Raw genomic sequence first — 14,293 nt, 5'->3', positions numbered from 1 at the left:
ACTCCTCACATATTACATATACCCTGATGTACTCCTCACATATTGCATATACCCTGATGTACTCCTCACATATTACATATACCCTGATGTACTCCTCACATATTACATATACCCTGATGCACTCTGCCCAGTTTACATATACCCTGATGTACTCTGCCCAGTTTACATATACCCTGATGTACTCCGCACAGCTTGCATATACCCTGATGTACTCCTCACATATTACATATACCCTGATGTACTCCTCACATATTACATATACCCTGATGCACTCCTCACATATTATATATACCCTGATGCACTCTGCCCAGTTGACATATACCCGATGTACTCCTCACAGTTTACATATACCCTGATGTACTCCGCCCAGCTTACATATACCCTGATGTACTCCTCTCAGATTACATATACCCTGATGTACTCCTCTCAGATTACATATACCCTGATGTACTCCTCACATATTACATATACCCTGATGTACTCCACCCATCTTACATATTCCCTGATGTACTCCTCTCAGATTACATATACCCTGATGTACTCCTCACATATTACATATACCCTGATGTACTCCGCCCATCTTACATATACCCTGATGTGCTCCTCACATATTACATATACCCTGATGTACTCCTCACATATTACATATACCCTGATGTACTCCTCACATATTACATATACCCTGATGTACTCCTCACATATTACATATACCCTGATGTACTCCGCACAGCTTGCATATACCCTGATGTACTCCTCACATATTACATATACCCTGATGTACTCCTCACATATTACATATACCCTGATGCACTCCTCACATATTATATATACCCTGATGCACTCTGCCCAGTTGACATATACCCGATGTACTCCTCACAGTTTACATATACCCTGATGTACTCCGCCCAGCTTACATATACCCTGATGTACTCCTCTCAGATTACATATACCCTGATGTACTCCTCACATATACCCTGATGTACTCCGCCCATATTACATAAACCCTGATGTACTCCGCACATCTTACATATACCCTGATGTACTCCGCCCATCATACATATACCCCGATGTACTCCTCACAGATTACATATACCCTGATGTACTCCTCACAGATTACATATACCCTGATGTACTCCTCACATATTACATATACCCTGATGTACTCCTCACAGCTTACATATACCCTGATGTACTCCTCACAGATTACATATACCCTGATGCACTCCTCACAGTTTACATATACCCTGATGTACTCCTCACAGCTTACATATACCCTGATGTACTCCTCACATATTACATATACCCTGATGTACTCCTCACATATTACATATACCCTGATGTACTCCTCACATATTACATATACCCTGATGTACTCCTCACATATTACATATACCCTGATGCACTCCTCACATATTATATATACCCTGATGCACTCTTCACAGTTTACATATACCCTGATGTACTCCGCACATATTACATATACCCTGATGCACTCTGCCCAGTTGACATATACCCGATGTACTCCTCACAGTTTACATATACCCTGATGTACTCCGCCCAGCTTGCATATACCCTGATGTACTCCTCTCAGATTACATATACCCTGATGTACTCCTCACAGCTTACATATACCCTGATGTACTCCGCACAGCTTACATATACCCTGATGTACTCCTCACATATTACATATACCCTGATGTACTCCTCACAGATTACATATACCCTGATGTATCTCCTCACAGCTTACATATACCCTGATGTACTCTGCCCAGTTTACATATACCCTGATGTACTCCTCACAGATTACATATACCCTGATGTACTCTGCTCAGTTTACATACACTACCGTTCAAAAGTTTAGGTTCACTTAGAAATTTCCTTATTTTTGAAAGAAAAGCAAAGTTTTTTTCAATGAAGATAACATTAAATTAATCAGAAATACACTCTATACATTGTTAATGTGGTAAATGACTATTCTAGCTGCAAACGTCTGTTTTTTAATGCAATATCTACATAGGTGTATAGAGGCCCATTTCCAGCAACCATCACTCCAGTGTTACAATGGTACATTGTGTTTGCTAACTGTATTAGAAGGCTAATGGATGATTAGAAAACACTTGAAAACCCTTGTGCAATTATGCTAGCACCGCTGTAAACAGTTTTGCTGTTTAGAGGAGCTATAAAACTGACCTTCCTTTGAGCTAGTTGAGAATCTGGAGCATTACATTTGTGGGTTCGATTAAACTCTTAAAATGGCTACAAAAAGAGAGCTTTCATGTGAAACTCGACAGTCTATTCTTGTTCTTAGAAATGAAGGCTATTCCATGCGAGAAATTGCCAAGAAACAGAAGATTTCCTACAATGGTGTGTACTACTCCCTTGAGAGGAAAGCACACACAGGCTCTAACCAGAGTAGAAAGAGAAGTGGGAGGCCCCGCTGCACAACTGAGCAACAAGACTAGTACATTAGAGTCTCTAGTTTGAGAAATAGACGTCTCACAGGTCCTCAACTGGCAGCTTCATTAAATAGTACCCGCAAAACACCAGTGTCAACGTCTACAGTGAAGAGGCGACCCCGGGATGCTGGCCTTCAGGGCAGAGTGGCAAAGAAAAAGCCATATCTTGGACTGGCTAATAAAAGGAAAAGATTAATATGGGCAAAAGCACACTGACATTGGACAGAGGAAGATTGGAAAAAAGTGTTATGGACGGACGAATCGAAGTTTGAGGTGTTTGGATCACACAGAAGAACATTTGTGAGACGCAGAACAACTGAAAAGATGCTGGAAGAGTGCCTGACGCCATCTGTCAAGCATGGTGGAGGTCATGTGATGGTCTGGGGTTGCTTTGGTGCTGGTAAAGTGGGAGATTTGTACAAGGTAAAGGGGATTTTGAATAAGGAAGGCTATCACTCCATTTTGCAACGCCACACCCTGTGGACAGCGCTGGATTGGAGCCAATTTCATCCTACAACAGGACATACACACACTATAACGTTACTACAGCATCCTGACAATGAATATACATTACCTGCAGCCAGGACGGGATGTTTATTCAGAATCCTGACACTTCTGTAGCGTCTCTGTGATATTTACAGCAAGGCAAGCGTAATCTCGCGAGATTACCATGTAACCTGTAATTTCAAACGAGATTACGCTTGCATTGCTGTAAATATCACAGAGACGCTACAGAAGTGACAGGATTCTGAATAGACATCACGTCCTGTCTGGAGGTAATGTTTATTCACTGTCAGGACACTGCAGTAATGTTATAGTGTGTTTATGTGGCTGCATATAGCGATATAGGTATATCGCTATGTGCTGTGTAAATGAATGGAGAGAAGTGTATGACGCTGATTGGTACACGGACAGTATTGCTAAAGAATTCAATTTCTACTACCAATACCTTGATAATATCAACACGACTCCTGATGGCCGGGATCCCTGTCTGGACAGGACTGCATAACCTATTTTTTACTATCCCACTGGGTCCAGATGGGTTTCTGACCGCTTATTACAAAAGATCCTCTGACATCCTGGTTCCCAGATCTATAAAGATTTGTAACTCCCTCATGGTCGGTGCTTTCTGGCCTACTGAGATTTCTCTGTAAAAAGGTGGTCTAAGCTTTTGGCAGCCGGGATATCAGAGTTCTTGAAAGAGCTGATCGGTCCTGAACACATGGGATTTATTCCAGTGGGTCCCATTCATTCTTCTCGCCGAAAAGACTTGTTGACCGTGTCAACTGGGATTTTATGCGCGCTACCCTTACGAAGTTTCGTTTCCCATCTAGTTTAATCTCAACCGTGTTTTGCTCATACTCTGCGCCAGCAACAGTTTAGGGTTAATGGTACACTTTCTGATCGATTTCATATTAAAAATGTTACTCGGCAGGGATGCCCCCTCTCCCCAGCGCTTTTCATCCTGATTTTTTTAAACGCTCCTCCAGAAGATTAGGTAAAACCCCTGATATACAGGGTCTGACAGCCGGTAATTACACCCATATACCACTGCAGCCTCCATGAATGATCCCGTTGTTTTCATTACTGACCCTGTCACATTGGTTTACCTCCATCCTACAATGGTTTGTTCTATTTGCAAAGTTTCTAACTTTAACCCCTTAGTGACCAGCCTATTTTAAACCTAAATGACCAAGCTATTGTTTAAGTTTTTCCATCGCCGCATTCCACGAGCTATAACTTTTTTATTTTTCTGTCGACATCGCTGTATAAGGTCTTTTTGCGGGACAAGTTGTATTTTTTAATAGCACTATTTTTGGGTACATATAATTTATTGATTAACTTTTATTCGGGGGGAATAGGAAATAAACAAATTTTGCCACTGTTTTTTCGTTCTAAATCTACGCCGTTTACCGTGTGGTATAAATAACACAATAACTTTATTCAGCGGGTTGTTACGATTGCAACAATACCAATTTGTATAGATTTTGTATGTTTTACTACTTTTACACAGTGAAAGCACTTTTTTTTTCAATATTATTTGTTTTTGTGTCTCTATATTTGAGGAGCAATAACTTTTTTATTTTTCCGCCGATGCAGCTGTATGAGGGCTTTTTTTCGCAGGACGACTTGTCGTTTTTATTGGTACCATTTTGGAGTAGATGTGACTTTTTGATCACTTTTTATCACATTATTTTTACGGCAAGATTCACACATTGTTTTTTATTTTATTTTATACGGCGTTCACCGTGCGAGTTAAATAATGTAATAGCTTTATAGTTGGGGTCGTTAAGGACGCGGCAATACCAAATATGTGTAACTTTTTTACTTTATTTAGGTTTTTTTTTAATAATAAAGCATTTTGTAATGGGAAAAAGTGGGTTTTTAATTTATTTTTTTTCACTTTTTTTTGTTAACTTTATTAAAGTTTTTTTTTACCTTTTTACTAGTTCCACTAGGGGACTTTATGTGATCCCTTGATCGCTTTTATAATACACTGCAATACTTCTGTATTGCAGTGTATTACTGCCTGTCCGTTTAAAACAGACAGGCATCTGCTAGGACATGCCTCTGACATGACCCAGCAGGCATACACTACAGGCAGACATGGGGCCTTTATTAAGCCATTGGCTGCCATACACGACACAGACACTCAGTGATCTTATCGCCGGGTGCCGGTGGCATGAGAGGGAGCTCCCTCCCTCCCTCCAAAACCACTCAGATGCGGCACTCGCTAATGCACGCCGCATCTGAGGAGTTGAACGGCTGAGATCGATGTTGATATCGATCTCACCCGTTCGAGCAGGGACGCCCCCAGCCCTCAGGCAGCTGAGAGCAGGGAGATTTAACGGCTCCCTGCTCTGTTTACTTATTCCGATGCCGCAACGTGAAAAGGTGTATTGGCGGTCACTAACAATTAAAGTCAACTTGGGTAAATGTAAAATGTGTCAGCTCCCTCCTCTGCTACTAGATCATTGACACCCATCACTCCCTTCATGTGGCCTCATAAGTCTATTAAGGTTTTGGGTGTACAGATTCCAGCTAAGCCCGACCTTTTATATCCTCTTGACTATATTTCGTTGCTATCTAATTTTAAATCACAAATTTCAGACTTTCTTATACTTCCTAGATGGGTCAGTAGAATATATTGAAAACCTTTATCCTGCCCAAAATTCTCTACATACTGCAAACTGTAGCTACTGAACTTCCTAAATCCCTCTTTACCCATCTTCAACGTTTATTTTCCTCCTTCCTATGTAACAGCAGACGTCCCAGACCAGCTTACTCCCTCCCAACATAGAAAAAGGGACACAATCCCTGATATTTATATGTATTATAAGGCCAATCTTACTTCCCGTTGGCTGGATTTGGTCTCTCCATCTCCTGTTCCCATACTTGGGAATATAGAAAGAGAGCTCTTAGGATCGCGAGCCATCCCCTGTCTGTGGAAGTCCAAATTAATTCACCAGAAACGGGATGTACTCTGTGCTATTACTGGGGCCCGATTAAGGTCAACTTAGACCTGACAAAATCTTTAAGCACGAGTGATATGTCCCTTTGATGCAAATTGGAATAATCGGATGAATTTGTGGACATCACGGCTCCCTGGTCTGAACTTCTCAGGTCCCATATTAAAGACATTTGTTTCCGAGGTTCTCTTATAGACATCTCTTCTTTGTTACCTGGAAGTGACAATATGGAACTAACGTTTTTGCATGGTTTATCTTGTAGACAAACTGCATTTTATACCTTCTCCACTTAGATTTGGCTTGAGGTGCAGAATCATCAAGGAGTTTCTCCAACCAATTCAAATTTCTATGTCCCATATTTACTCGCTATTTCTTTTACAGAACTCTGGCCCAAAACCGGGCGATGTAAGAGAATGGGAGAATGAGCTATTCACATAGTTTGAACTTAAAATCATCCTGCCTTATTCAGACTAACGTAGAATAAGTCCATGTGACGGCCGTTAAAACTACGGCCGTCACACGGACGCATGTATTTCAGTGGGGCCATTCAAATAGCCATTCAATGGACCGCGTTAAGTGTGTAATGGTGGGCGCTAACCGCAGACCCCTTTCATCCTGCCGACGTCTTCATCCCCGGAGATGCCAGCACATGCGGCCGTCCTGTTCTGCAGTGACCACAAGGGTGTGTGCGCATGCTCATTCCCGGCCTTAAAGGGCCAGCGTGTGCACGTTAATAATTAACTAATTACTCCCAGATCACCCTGGACTATAAAAAATGTCCTGCCCTTTCACTCCTTGCCTGAGCGTTTTGTATTTCTCTGTTCGTCTTGCAAATAGTCCCTTTGCCGTATCCTGTTCCCGTGCCCTGCTACCTCTTTTTTTTTTTGTGCAAAAGTAGTAATACATTAAAAAATATATATATAAATTTGGTTTCACCATAATTATATTGTCCCACAAAATAACGTTAACAACTGTAACTGTGTTTGTTCCTGTGCCATCTGTAGTGTTGTAGTCGTCTTGTGACTGCTGACTTACACCACATCTGTTGTCAGTTGCTACGTTTTTCATCTCCTGCCGCCTAGGTCCCACCTGAGCCGTTGCTACTGTCTGGACTATTACAGGTACCCTTGTGCTCGGACCTTATATTGACTTGGTACTCTGTTGTTTGGCCAACTGCTACCCTTTAACGGCGGTGCAGCCTAGTGGGTCCACATATCCACAGATCGTGACAGTACGCTCAGGCCATGGACTCCGCTGGTCAAACCAAGACCATGACATCAGAAGCAATGCGGGCGGATATGCTAGACCTCCGGTCGCGACAGGACCAACTCCTCCAGGGAGTGAACATAATTGCACATCGGCTGGAAATGCAAGCTGCAGCCACGGCACCTGCTCCTATTGCTACTGCTGTTCCTCCAATTACAACTCTTGGCAGCACCGATTCTCGATTCTCTCTGCCACTGCCTCCTCGCTACGACAGAGACGCGAGGACCTGCAGGGGATTTCTGAACCAGAGTCAGATCCACATGCCAGAGCATTTCCTTGGCAAAAGTATCACATTCATAGTCTCTCTTCTTACTGGCAAGGCCCTCGCATGGGACAACCCCATCTGGGAACGTCAGGGAACAGTGTTTTCTACAGACTTTCCGCACTGTATTTGAGGAACCTGGGCGAGTCACTTCAGCAGCTGCATCCCTGCTGACCCTTCACCAAGGAGACACCTCTGTGGGTGAGTACGCCATTCAGTTCCATACCCAGGCGGCAGAGCTATCCTGGAACAACGATGCCTTTGTGGCTACCTACTGGCAGGGTTTATCCTCTGATATCAAAGACGAGCGTCTGGTGAGCAGACGCACCAGGTCTCTGCCTACCTGGACTCCGGGTCCGCGGCAAACTTCATCCAACATGACCTAGTGGATCAGCTCCAGTTGCCGACTGTTCCCTTGGAGACAACTCTGGCGGTTGCCTCGGTGAATGGACTTCCACTGCCCGACCCCATCATGTCTGAGACCAAGCCACTGAAGCTCCAAGTGGGAGCTCTTCATACTGAGCAGATTACTTTCCTCATCTTGCCCAAAGCCATCAATCCGGTGTTGCTGGGCCTGCCTTGGCTCTGGCTTCATGCCCCGGTTCTGGACTGGAATTCCGGGGGAAGTTCTCCAATGGGGCTTCAAATGTCTCCACCACTGCCTGTCACAGATTCAGCCGGTCCTGCCTCCTATGTCTGAGTTATTGACAGGATTACCCACTCATTTTGAACAGTTTGCGGCCGTCTTTTGCAAGAAGGCGGCTGAGATGCTTCCCCATCAACGGGCGTACAACTGCCCGATTGAACTGGTTCCTAATGCTTCACCGCCCTGTGGACGGGTTTAACCCCTCTCCTTGCCAGAGACTCAGTCCATGTCAGCCTTTATCAAGGAGAATCTGGAGAGGGGTTTTATACGGAAATCCTCCTCCCCGGCCGGTGCCGGGTTCTTCTTTGTAAAGAAGAAATACGGATCTCTTTTTTTTCTTTTTAAATTCTTTATTTTCATGACAGAAAGGTCCATTTTATCAAGCATGTGGGGTACAGAAGTACACAAAAGCACAGAAAATATAAATGTAGAATATACATAAACATAAAACATTGTTATGAAAACACCTATTCCCACGCAGGAGAATAATCTAAGTGATTCCATGCCCCCCTACGTGAAGGCTCGATTCAGGAGGCAGCAAAATAAGGGCATGACCACACGTGGCGGAATTTCACTTAAATTCAGCTGCGGACACTCCGCAGCGTTAATCCGCAGCGGTGCCGTTTGTCCATTGACTTACACTTTAATTTAGCAGTGTTCGTTTAGACGAGGCGTAAAATTCCGCTGCGGAGCATAGGCTGCGGAGCGGAATTTGGTGTCCGCAGCATGCTCTGTCTGTTGCGGAGCAGTGGCGGACTCATGGCGGAATTTCTCCATTGACTTCAATGGAGAGTCAAAATTCCGCAATGAAGTCCGCAGATCTTATGTGTGCTGCGGAGCGTATTGGTTTTACTACCATGACATTTCTTCATTCTGGCTGGACCTATGTATTTCTAGGTCTACAGCCAGACTGAGGAAGTCAATGGGGCTCCCGTAATGACGGGAGCGTTGCTAGGAGACGTCTGTAAATAGTCACTGTCCAGGGTGCTGAAAGAGTTAAGCGATCGGCAGTAACTGTTTCTGCACCCGGGACAGTGACTACCAATCTCAATATACGTGTATCTGTAAAAAAACATATAAGTTCATACTTACCGAGAACTCCCTGCGTCTGTCTCCAGTCCGGCCTCCCAGGATGACGTTTCAGTGTAAGTGACGGCTGCAGCCAATCACAGGCCAAGCACAGGCTGAAGCGGTCACATGGACTGGCGCGTCATCCAGGGAGGTCGGGCTGGATGCCGAAAGAGGGACGCGTCACCAAGACAACGGCCGGTAAGTATGAAATTCTTTTACTTTCACTAGGGAAAGTGCTGTCCCTTCTCTCTATCCTGCACTGATAGGGAGAAGGGAAGCACTTTTCCCGCAGTCCGCAGCAGCTAGTCCGCATCAATTTTCTGCACATTTTGTGCAGATCCGCAGCAGAATCTGCGACGCAGATTCTGTGCGGCATTGATGCGGACAGTTGCGGAGGAAATCCGCCACGTGTGGTCATGCCCTAATACAGAGAGAGAAAAAAGTTACAAGGGAAAAGGAGCAGAGGAGGGAGAAAAGTGGGGTAAAGTGTATGGAGATTCCCACCACCACATCCCGCAGTTCAGCAAAAGCTCTACTCAGGTTGCTGAGCAACACTCAACTCCCTTATAATGTCTTTGTAAGAGTCAGAATCCTGAAAAGCAATCCAAGGAGCCCATACTTGGCTAAACTTGACATGTGAGATGTGAATAATGGAGGTCAAATCCTCCATGTGCATAAGGTCGTTGATCCTGGAAACCCAGAGGGACAAAGCAGGGGGCGAGGAATCCTTCCATCTCAATGGGATGCAGTGACGTGCTGCATCACTAAAAAGTGAAGCAAGGAACGCTTGTAGATATCCACCGGAATGTCGCAGTGATGGAGAAAGAAAAAGGCCGCATCCATGGTTATACCGGTGTCTGAAACCTCACCTATCACCCTTTTAACGCCCTCCCAGAACGAGGTAAGAAGAGAACACGACCAAAAGATGTGAATGAGGGTGCCATTCTCACGTCCACATCTCCAGCACATGGGGGACGCTGTAGGGAAGATGCGGTGTATACGGACCGGAGTCCTATACCAGCGAGATAGAAGTTTGAAGCTGGCTTCTTGATAGCGTGAACGACCGATGTCTTGTGAGCCATAGTTAGGATCCGTTTACTTTGTGTGATAGAAAAGGAGATACCCAGGTCAGACTCCCATTTAGAAAGCTAATCGGGGGTAGGTAAGTCAGGGGTGTCCATAAGAAGATACGGATCTCTTTAACCCTGCATTGACTACCGTAGTCTCAACCAGATCACGGTAAGAAACAGATACCCCTTTGCCACTGATCTGGGAACTATTTTATCGCATATGAGCCAAGATCTTCTCTAAACTAGACTTGCGTGGGGCCTACAACTTAATCTGAATCCGTCAAGGTGATGAGTGGAAGATGGAATTTAACACCCGGGACGGGCACTACAAATACCTGGTTATGCCCTTTGGCCTGTGTAATGCTCCAGCGGTCTTCCAAGAATTTGTGAATTGTATCTTCTGAGATATCCTCTGTTTTTGTTGTGGTCTATCTCGATGACATTTTGATTTTCTCCCCAAATCAGATGACACATCGGAGGCATGTCCGTCAAGCCATGCTGCGACTTAAGGGGGAATTGCCTGAATGCCAAGTTGGAGAAATGCACTTTTGAAAATAATTTTCTGCCCTTCCTGGGCTACATCATCTCTGATCAGGGTCTCAAGATGGATCCTGAGAAAGTAAAGTCCATTCTGGGGTGGCCACGTCCTCAGGGCATGCGGTCCATACACCATACAAAACTTCTACTAGCAATGCATCCCAAACTTCTCTTCACTGACGGCCCCCATCTCTACCCTTACCAAGAAAGGTATGAACGCCAAGGTGTGGACTCTAGATGCAGAATTAGCATTCAATAGCCTCAAAAATGCCTTCACTTCAGCCTCGATCCTCCATCATCCTGATGTGACTCGGCAGTTCGAGTTGGAGGTGGACGCTTCTTCTGTTGGTGCAGGTGCACTTCTGTTCCAGAGAAGCCTCAAAGGAATGGCAGTAGTATGTGGCTATTACTCGAGACTTTTCTCCTCCACAGAGCACAATTACTCTATTGGGGATCGGGAGTTACTGGCCATCAAATTGGCTCTGGAGGAGTGGAGACATCTGCTGGAGAGCACAGCTCACCCCATCCTGATATACACCGACCACAAGAATCTCACCTGTCTCCAGTCGGCTCAATAGCTAAACCCCCGTCAAGCCAGGTGGTCGCTGTTCTTCACCTGTTTCCAATTTGTGTTGCACTACGTCACGCTGACAAAAATGTGAGGGCCGTTGCCCTATCCATGTCGTTTGAAACGGGAGACACTGTGGCGCCCTCTCAATATATCATAGACCCAGCCTGCTTTGTCACTGTCAATCCTTTGCAATTTAGAGATATCCCTCCAGAGTTGTCCTTTCCCACTGAATTTGTTTTTATGGCTGTGCTGCTGTTTTCCTGAATGTGTGTAGAAAAAAAAAAAGCCCCGTTAAAAGAAGTGTGTGAGACGTTTTTCATAGTTCTAAGTAGAAAAACGGCTCCAAAAACGTCCGTAAAAAACTCTTGATGCTTTAAAGACGGATGAAAACCAGGGGCTGTCTTCCCTTGAAAACAGCTTCGTATTTTACAGCCGTTTTTAGTTTGCCTTGTGAACATAGCCTTAGTCCTAAAACTATCGTCTGCTGGGTCCCCTCCCCGGACTACAAACTGTCCAAGCATTGTTTGGTCACCTGGCTGGTACAAGCCGCTACACTGCTTACTTCCCTACACTGGGGGCACATAGAAACGATATAACTAATAGAACCTCCTTCCATCCAACATTGGCGGCAAAAGGTCCAAGAACTTTTTTGGGGGAATCTGGTAATAGACTAAAGATCTTCCGCACATTGGACAGGTAGATTAAGTATAAAATGTACAGGATGGGACTTCTCATACTCCTTCTCTCGCTATCTAGACTGATTGTTTTATAACCTGTGTGCTGTCCTTCCCACCTACTCATATAGCGACATATAATGATATCTCTTTGGCCTAAAGGCTTGGGTATTCTAATTCTATGGTTATTGCTGCTACATATTTACCTTCCTGCTACTTCTAATAATCTTCCAAGACAGACGACACCTTGATTGGAGGTCACCCTCTGTCTTTTTGTTTTGTTTCCATTTATTTTCATTATGTTTTATTAAGCGGTCTGGTCTCGTGCGCATTTTGTACTCCGTACTATATAAAATATATGTCTATAATATATGTACATAAGATTTCTTAGCTACACAGGCTTTTGAGATAGCATGTGTTTTTTAAGCCGCACTGCAGGGTCAGCAAACGACTTTGTGCTCGATTTGTTTGTCTATTTATCTGTAATAAAAAAACGTTTTCATAAAAATAGAATCGATCTAAAGTGAGTTCTGTTGAATGTCAGGTTACTGCGCTTTTCTATGAGATGAATAATATGTTCTGGTGGAGCCACTGAGCAGCGAGCTCACAGCTTTTGTGCTCATAATTCAACTTTCCCCCTTTCCCATAGAGCACCATCTATGGGGTGATGAAATGTGACACTTGTTTCAGTGATGAGGATATTGCTGAAATCTGCAATAATGTAGTAGAAAAGTAAGATGGTTCAGCAGCATAAGTACCTTTCTTATGCAGTAACCTACTCATTATTCTGCCTCCACACAGAAAGGTATCCTTTCAGACAAGGCTACACATCAGGAATTGAACCAGGAATCTGCATAGAAGACTCTCACTGTTTAAGTACCACACCACCAGCTCAGGTTATTCTCTAGAGCTTCTTATTGTTCCCATTAGACCAAATGTAATCATCACGTCCAGCAAGAATAAGAACGTCACCTTTGGAAGAATATGTGACTGGCTCTTGACAGCAGAGGAAGCGCACTGGTAAAGTTCCCTGCCGATGAATTAGAGGAGTCAGGAGCGTATGGGTTCTATCCCCAGGATCTCTGCCTTGTGTCTCCAGCCTTAAAAGCGCTAATGAGGTGTAGAGTTTCTCTTGTTGAAAGTCTGATTACCCATGATTTTTAAAGAGTTGATAAATGTGGTATTGTGTATCTGCAGTCCAGCTGGCTTACAGCTTGTGTGATCTGAGTTGAGTGCAGGGATCACTGCTAAACAATGTGGGTTCTAATCCCCATGTTGTCCTCCTGGTGGCCTTGGGGTGCTTCCCCCTTCCCAAGGTGCTGCCTATGGAGTAAGGGTTATGATACTGGTTTGAGTGATGAGTAGATTGTTGAAAATTTTCGCTAAGTACAGCCGTCTCGAAAAAGAGACTGCTGTGTCGGTAACATTCTTCATATAAGTAACTTTCTTAAGCACTGACAATCACGTTGTGCTGCATCCAGACCACTATAAACACCACCCAGGAAGGCATCTTTTTGGACTAGGCCACACACCCCAGGACTTGAACCAGAGATCACACAGAAGACACTCACTGGTTAGACACTGCTCATGCACCATGCCACCAGCTCTGATTGATCTCTGGACTTTCTTATTGTCCCCATTAGACCAAAAGTAATTGTCACTTCCAGCAGGAATAAGAACATGTCATCATTGGAAGAATTTGCAGCCAGCTCTCAGCAGCAGAGGTAGCGCACTGGTAAAGTTATTTTCTGATAAATTAGAGGAGTCGGGAACATGTGGGTTCTATCCCCAGAATCTTCTCCTTGTGTATCCAGCCTTGAAAGCACTTAAGCCCCAAGCCACTGTGCTGTCATGCCCCAATGTGGTCTAAAGTTTCTCTTCATGAAAGTGTAATCCCGCCTCAGGATAAGCACTCTCTAAACTGACTCACCCAACTGCCTACTTTCAGACTCTTTTAAGGCAGGTTTTAGATTTTAAGGGCTGCTTTGAGCTGCAAGTACACAGGATTAAGGTGATTGGGCAGCCACCCCACTCAGGAGCCAAGATCTGCCCCATTACCTCGCTTTTTATGTGGTGACAGGGTAACGAATTGTGACACTTGTTTGAGTGATGAGTATATAGCTGAAATCTGCAATAATATACTGTAGAAGTAAGTAACTTCCTAATGCAGGAACCTTCTCATTATACCAACTCCACGGTATTCTTTCTAACAAGGTCACACACACATCAGGATTTGAACCAGGGCCTGCACATAAAACACTCACTGGTTA

Source organism: Rhinoderma darwinii, unplaced genomic scaffold (assembly GCF_050947455.1).
Source record: "Rhinoderma darwinii isolate aRhiDar2 unplaced genomic scaffold, aRhiDar2.hap1 Scaffold_4150, whole genome shotgun sequence".
Lineage (NCBI taxonomy): Eukaryota > Metazoa > Chordata > Amphibia > Anura > Rhinodermatidae > Rhinoderma > Rhinoderma darwinii.
The sequence above is the reverse complement of the archived record's forward strand: the minus strand, read 5'-3'. Positions refer to the sequence as shown.